Raw genomic sequence first — 7,333 nt, forward strand, 5'->3', positions numbered from 1 at the left:
ACACCATCTCTCCCCACTCCCACACCCCCACTGTACGTTCTTTGAAGTCTCTCTCCTCGGACAGTTAAGGTTAGGTGATATTTCATGTTTGTCTGACAGAGTTAAAAGAAAAGCGAAAACAACGGCAAGAAAATTAGCTTCGAAGCTCGACAGCGGCAGTGGAAAAATTATGTTTAAAGTGGACAGATTATTTGTGTGTACCTACATTTGGCTCTATTCACTGAGCCACTGAGTTACCATGACTTACATCCTCTCGCATGGCCTGTCAGACCGAGGTGTGGGGCATTTGTCCCTTAGGATTAGGAATTCAACCTTTCAGGAGAAGAAGAAAAGCGAAAACATGAATCACACAACTTAACCTACTGCACAAGTTGGGAGCATTTATACTGTGGTCCTTGCATGCATAAATGCCTTAATTGCCACTGCCCAAATTGCTGAAAACAAAAACTAATCTACAGACCACACCCTACAGGCCAGCAACTAGCTAGGCAATTAGAGTGAAGATACAAAACCACATTTCCTGGCAATGGGAAAACAGTGTAATAATGAGATGTACATAGTCCACGGTATGTAGCACACAAGACATGTTAAGAAATGGCACATGGCTCTTGTTTTTTTGTTTTGTGTTTCATTGGTTTCGTGACCAGTCGATATATGTATTGTATGTGCCGTGTGCAATAACTAACTATATTGTGACTAATTTAAGGATTAATTTAGCCATTTAGGAAAATTCTCTTTTTACTTGAAAAAGACAAAACTCAAGATGCTATATATTTAAGAAAAATCAAAACTCTAGCAAAAAAAAAAAATCAAAATCAAAAATTTTCAACTACTCATGATACACCCTCACATTGGTCCATGACTACTGACAACATGTGAACCATTACTCTACTGTCTAGTTGGGAGGACAAAAAGTGATCGATATGGCGTAGAAAAGGAAAATTTTACTATGGAAGATGGTTCAAAATCGTGGCGTTTATTTTAATGAAAAGAAAATGCACTCGTTTCGTGTAATTAATTCTGTTTGTATGAAATATTTAATTTCATTTCATATACATTGTAGTTTCATTGCAGCATAAATTAATTAAAGTTTCATTATATTTTGTTTCAACTACAGTTTCATTTTACATTATACCTACATACAGTAATCTTATTACAGTGAGACCTGTTATTGAATTTCATTTTATACACATTGTAGTCTTATTACAACACCACTAAATTATAATTCTAATTCAACTATATATGGTTTCATTATATTGGGCAATATACACTCAAATATGTGAAACTGTTATTCAGTTTCATTTTATATACACTAAAGTTTCATTACAACACAACTAAAGTATCATTTTGATATAATTACAGTTTCATTTGACAATATATATTTAATATGTGAGACATGTTATTCTGTTTCTTTTTATACATACTGTAATTTCATTTCAACACAACTAAAAGTATCATTTCACTTCAACTACAGTTTCATTTGACAATATACACTCAATATGTGAGATATATTATTCAGTTTCATTTTATATATACTGTAGTTTCATTTCAACACAACTAAATATCATTTCAATTCAATTACAGTTCCATTTGATAATATAAATACAATATGCATGAGAGACAAGTTATTCAGTTTCATTTTAAATACATTGTGGTTTTAATTTATTATGAACACACCAGAATACATGATTTGTTAAAATATAACGATTGTTGTTTCTTCACTTAAAGAAACGGCGCCGTTTTAGAACCATTGTCCACACGACTGTGTGGAACATGTTCCACCGTATAATAATTGCGGAGAAACCCCACTGCTCCTAATCTAAACGATGAGATTATCGGTGAATTATATTGATTAATTGAATTCAACAGAATATTACAATCCTATATGAATAGGAAACTCAAAACACTCCTGTAAACTAGGAAACTAAGTCAAGCAAAACACACACCACATAATATTATAATTGATAACACTAATATTATTCACACACCCTCTCAAGCGCAAGGTTGACTATTAACGACATTGAGCTTGTCCCGGAGAGCGCAGAACCGCGGTGCTGGTAGCGGCTTGGTGAAAATGTCTGCAAGTTGTTCCTTCGTCGATACAAAGCTAACTCTGAACTCTCCTGAGGCCACCTTGTCGCGAATAAAATGATAGTCAATTTCAACATGCTTCGTGCGGGCATGAAAAACTGGATTAGCAGCCATATATGTAGCCCCAAGATTGTCACACCAAAGCGTTGCCGGAGTACCCGAGTACAGACCCAATTCCTTTAATAGTGAAACAACCCAGGTGACCTCCGCTGCTGCATCAGCAAGACCTTTATATTCTGCCTCTGTTGAAAAGCATGCCACAGTGCGCTGCTTGCGAGAGATCCAGGAGATCAGGTTCTTACCAAGATAAACTGCATACCCACTGGTTGATTTTTTGTCTACCGGACATCCGGCTCAGTCCAAGTCCGAGAAAGCGTGAATATTAGAAGATGAGTACGCAGACAGAAGTAGCCCATAGTCCACCGTGTCTTTGACATACCGTAACACACGTTTGAGTAGGCTCCAATGATCCTCAGTAGGAGAGTGCATGAATTGACACAAACGATTAACCGCGTAAGACAGATTCGGGCGAGTGATCGTCAGGTACTGGAGTGCTCCAACTATCCGGCGGTACTGTGTGGGATTGTCAAATAGAGTTTGCTGATGGAGAAATAGCCTGAGTAACCTCAGCTAGAGTGGCTAAGGGTTTGCAGTCATGCATGCCGACCCGAGTCAGAATGTCAACCATATAGCGACGCTGCGACAGAACAAACCCAGTGTCCACACTTAAAGTCTCAATACCAAGAAAGAACGCCGGGGGAACCAAATCTCTAATTTTGAAGGTAGATGACAAGCGTCGTAGCAGATCATCGACGAGTGAGGCATTGTTACCCATCATGATTATGTCATCTACGTAGACCAATAAGAAAACCCTCAAGGTATCAGTGGTGTAGTAGAACAACGAGACATCAGTCTTGGATGCTCGGAAGCCCATCGACAGTAAGAAGTCGTGTAGGCGTTTAAACCATGCCCGCGGAGCTTGCTTGAGCCCATATAACAACCGCTGTAGATGACAAACATAGTCCGGGTGTGTCAGATCCTCATACCCGGGAGACTGCTTCATAAACATTGTCTCGGATAAGTGCCCATTGAGAAACGCATTATGAACATCCAGTTGTCGTAGCGTCCATTCATTCGATACTTCAAGAGAAAACAACATACGAACTGTAGTGGGCTTGACTACGGGGCTGAACGTGTCGAAAAAAATCCTCACCAGCAACCTGGTTGAACCCTTTCGCTACTAGGCGAGCCTTGTAGCGCTCAATTGACCCATCAACTTTACGCTTTGTGCGAAAAACCCATTTGCATCCAATGATGTTCATGTCGGGCTTCGGGAGTATTAGCTGCCAGGTGTTGTTGTGCAGTAGCGCATTGAACTCCTGGTCCATTGCCTCACGCCACTGCGGGTGGCCTACCGCTTGCGAATAACAAGTAGGGTCGGGTGAGACGGTGAGAGCAAAAAACTGTTCATTCATGCCACGAGTCATGTGGCGCAACCGCATTGTATGCCCTCGTTCTTGTGGCTGAGCACGTGTGATTCAGGTCTGAGTGATATATGGATTAGAAGGCCCTTCTATTGCTAATAGCGGTGCGGCTTGCGCCAAGGGTTGCTCCGGTTCAGCTGGTGTAGGTGAAAAAACCTGTTGACAAACCACTGGACTAGTCTCCCATGGAACAATAGAGTCCGGGAGCTTCAAGTGTTCCTGTTTAGACAATTCTGCAGAAGGAAACACCGTTTCGTCAAAGCGAACATGCCGACAGATAAAGATTTTCCCAGTGTTGGGATCCATGCAACGATAACCCCTAAAAGACGGCGGGTAACCTAAGAAAACACACGGAGTGGACCGGAACTCTACCTTGTGCCGATTATAGGGCCTAAGATAGGGGTAGCATCTATACCCGAAGACTCATAAAAAGTATAGGTGGGTGGAGTGTTATATAGATGAAAATAGGGACTTTGAAACTGTAATGCAGATGAGGGGAGACAGTTTATTAGATAAGTGGCAATTTCGAAGGCGAAATCCTAGTATTTTAGTGAGACGGAACTTTCAGTCAGTAGGGCTAGCCCGATTTCGACAACATGCCGATTGCGACATTCAACTCGACCATTTTGTTCATGTGTATAGGCACATGACTGCCTATGCACAATCCCTAGGTCTTCAAATGTTTTATGCAATCGGCGGTATTCACCCCCCTAAATCAGATTGAATGCACTTGATAGAACGTGAGAATCGGCGTTCTACCATCACACGAAACGAGTTGAAAACTTTATAAATGCCCGATTTTACCCGTAAGGGATAAAACCAACAATAACGAGTACATTCGTCTACAAATAAATTAAAGTAACGACAACTAGAAACCGAAATAACGGGTGAAGGCCCCTAAATATCTGTATACAAAAGATCTAAAACACTAGAGCTAGAAGAAATAACTCTATCTAAAGGAAAACGACTGGATTTCCCGAGCTGACACGCGAAGCATAACTGCTGCGAACTGCGTTTATTTGTTGTGACCGGGAAGTTCGGTAGGACACGATTGAGGAGTTGCACATGTGGGTAACCCAACCTACTGTGCCAAATAGTGGAGGAGGCTCGAGCACTCAAGAAGGCTAAATGGTGACGCGGAACGGACAGCCTGTACTAACCACCCATGGTTAGTCCCTTAAGTAGAACCACCTTGGTGGTGCAGTCCTTGACAACAACAAAAAAAGGACTTGTAAAATTAAAAAAAACATCATTTTCAGTAATAAAACGATACATAGACAATAACAGAACTGACAACTTTGGCACATGTAATATAATTGTTAAACATAAAGATTTAGACTTAGATGGAAGTGTTGCACCCCACACTGGAAATACTTAAACCTGCTCCATCTCCCACCCGCAGAACGTCGTCGCCAATGTAGTCATCTAAACTGGCCATCATCGTCGGATCAGGTGTGGCATGGGCCGTTGCTCCGGTATCCGGAAACTACGTATCCGCAACAGTGGAGGTCGCAGCGTTTCCGGCCACAGCGACTCTTTGCCTGTGTCGGCAGGTGTGCGGCATATCGCTTGTAGCAATACACTGTCGTGTGACCGAGCGAACGGCAAATCTGGCACCTTGGACGGTTGTCGCGCCCCTGACCACGACCAGTCTTTCTGCGGCCATGGCGACTGCCTCGCTGACCTGCAAACTGCCCGCGGCCACCATCTCCGTTCTGTCGCCACCCTCTGCCAGCAAACAGCACCGCCGAAGTCGCATCGTGAACCATGCCGGAGTCCGAGGAGAGGTCATCGGAGAAGATGAACTCCTGGGCCTGCAAAAAATCGGCGAGTTGAGGAATTGTTACTGGAGTGCCAGAAACGGTGAGGGAGGCCGCCATGGATCTGAACTCCGGGCGGAGACCACGGAAGGCATATAGATTTTGCTCGTCCAGCGACACCGGGCGGCCGGCCAACGCGAGATCTTCCACCAGAAGTTGATCGCGACCAAGGTATTTCACCGGCGAGTTATTGCCCTGACGGAGACTTTGGAATTGGCCAAGGAGGTTGAGACACCTTGCACGTGTCGAGGACCCAAGCGCCGCTGTGATGGCTGACCAGACTTCTCGGGAGGTTTTTCGGCCAACTACGAGATACATCACCTCGTCCGTGAGGGAGGAGATGATCAACGACAAGATGGATTGATCCTGCTGTATCCAAGGATCGTATGCGGGATTCGGTTCTGCGGCCAGAGAAGTTGAACCTGAGGCGGTGTTGCCAGATGCCGGCGCTACGGGGATGGTCACCGGTGGACACAGATGAGTGACATCCACAAAGCCAAGTAGGCCTTTTCCTTGGAGAAACAGCACGAGTTGCATGCGCCAGAAGAGAAAATTGCGAGTGTTTAGTTTAATTGAGACGAAATGGTGAGCTGTGGATAGGGTATTGGTGGTGGACGGAGGAGTAATGGCGGCAGCGGTCACCGTTCTCTCAGATGAGTTGGTTGACATCGTTAGAGTGGGGGAGGAAAGATAGGGATCCTAACGCTAACTGATAACAGATGAGATTATCGGTGAATTGATTAATTGAATTCAACAGAATATTACAATCCTATATGAATAGAAAACTCAAAACACTCCTGTAAACTAGGAAACTAAGTCAAGCAAAACACGCACCACATAATATTATAATTGATAACACTAATATTATTCACATAAACCATTATCAATCTCAGAATATACATAGCATTGCTTGAGAATTTGAGATTTTCTAACCTAGCACCAAGGTACGTAGCAGGCCGGGTTAGGCAAATCAAACTATATATATATATATATATGATTCGATTCACATGAAGCCTATCCTTAGTTGAGGACATGAGGACTAATCTAGACCATTAAATCAGAATAATGCACAACTGAGATTAAGAGGAACAAATCACGCAGATTAAGGAAACAAATTCCTTTAAAATATTAGTTTGGTTTCGGCAAGTGTTGATCTTATCCTGGGCGAGCAAAAAAGAATGATGACGAAGACCCAGATCTTTGATGAAGCTTTAAGCTCCTTGAAGGAACATAGCTTCCTAGTTATGAAACAATCTGCGATTCAAGTTTTCTATAGCATAGTTAGAAAAGTTGTTTCTATGTCTGACTGTAAGGAATGGTTTACCATTTCATTGATCGTTGATGTAAACGTTTTATGTTATGAATTAATGAAATAGCTACGTTTTCTTTCAAAAAATATTAGTAAATATACAGTTAGGGGTAAATAAGTCGTATTAGAAGTTGTGCATTAATATATCGAATGTTGTGCATTAATATATCGAATGTTGTGCATCGATGACACTCTAATTGTGCATTCAATCACCGTAAAAATGTTCTACGATAGACATCCCAATGCCCTAGCTACGATGCACCACACTAAGTGCACTAATGCACAACTCACCAACCTACAAAACACAACTCACAACACTGGGTTGCACAACCCGTACACCATAACATACAACAGTACAACCCAAACATGTGTATATATACACCAACATCCAAATATGGACAATATTATACTCAAACAAACGAGTGGAAAAAAAAATTATTGCTTTGCGTGGACGAACACTTGATCGATGATGAAAAAATCACGGCTCCAAATCACAACGGTGATAATCCAAAAAAAAATAGGAAACCAATTTGGCCAAGGATTACTAATGTTTTCACACTTTAGAAAAAAATGGAAAAAGATACTATTTTCCCCACTTTAACCCCCCCCCCCCCCCCCCCCCCCCCCCC

Source organism: Ipomoea triloba, chromosome 14 (assembly GCF_003576645.1).
Source record: "Ipomoea triloba cultivar NCNSP0323 chromosome 14, ASM357664v1".
Taxonomy (NCBI): domain Eukaryota; kingdom Viridiplantae; phylum Streptophyta; class Magnoliopsida; order Solanales; family Convolvulaceae; genus Ipomoea; species Ipomoea triloba.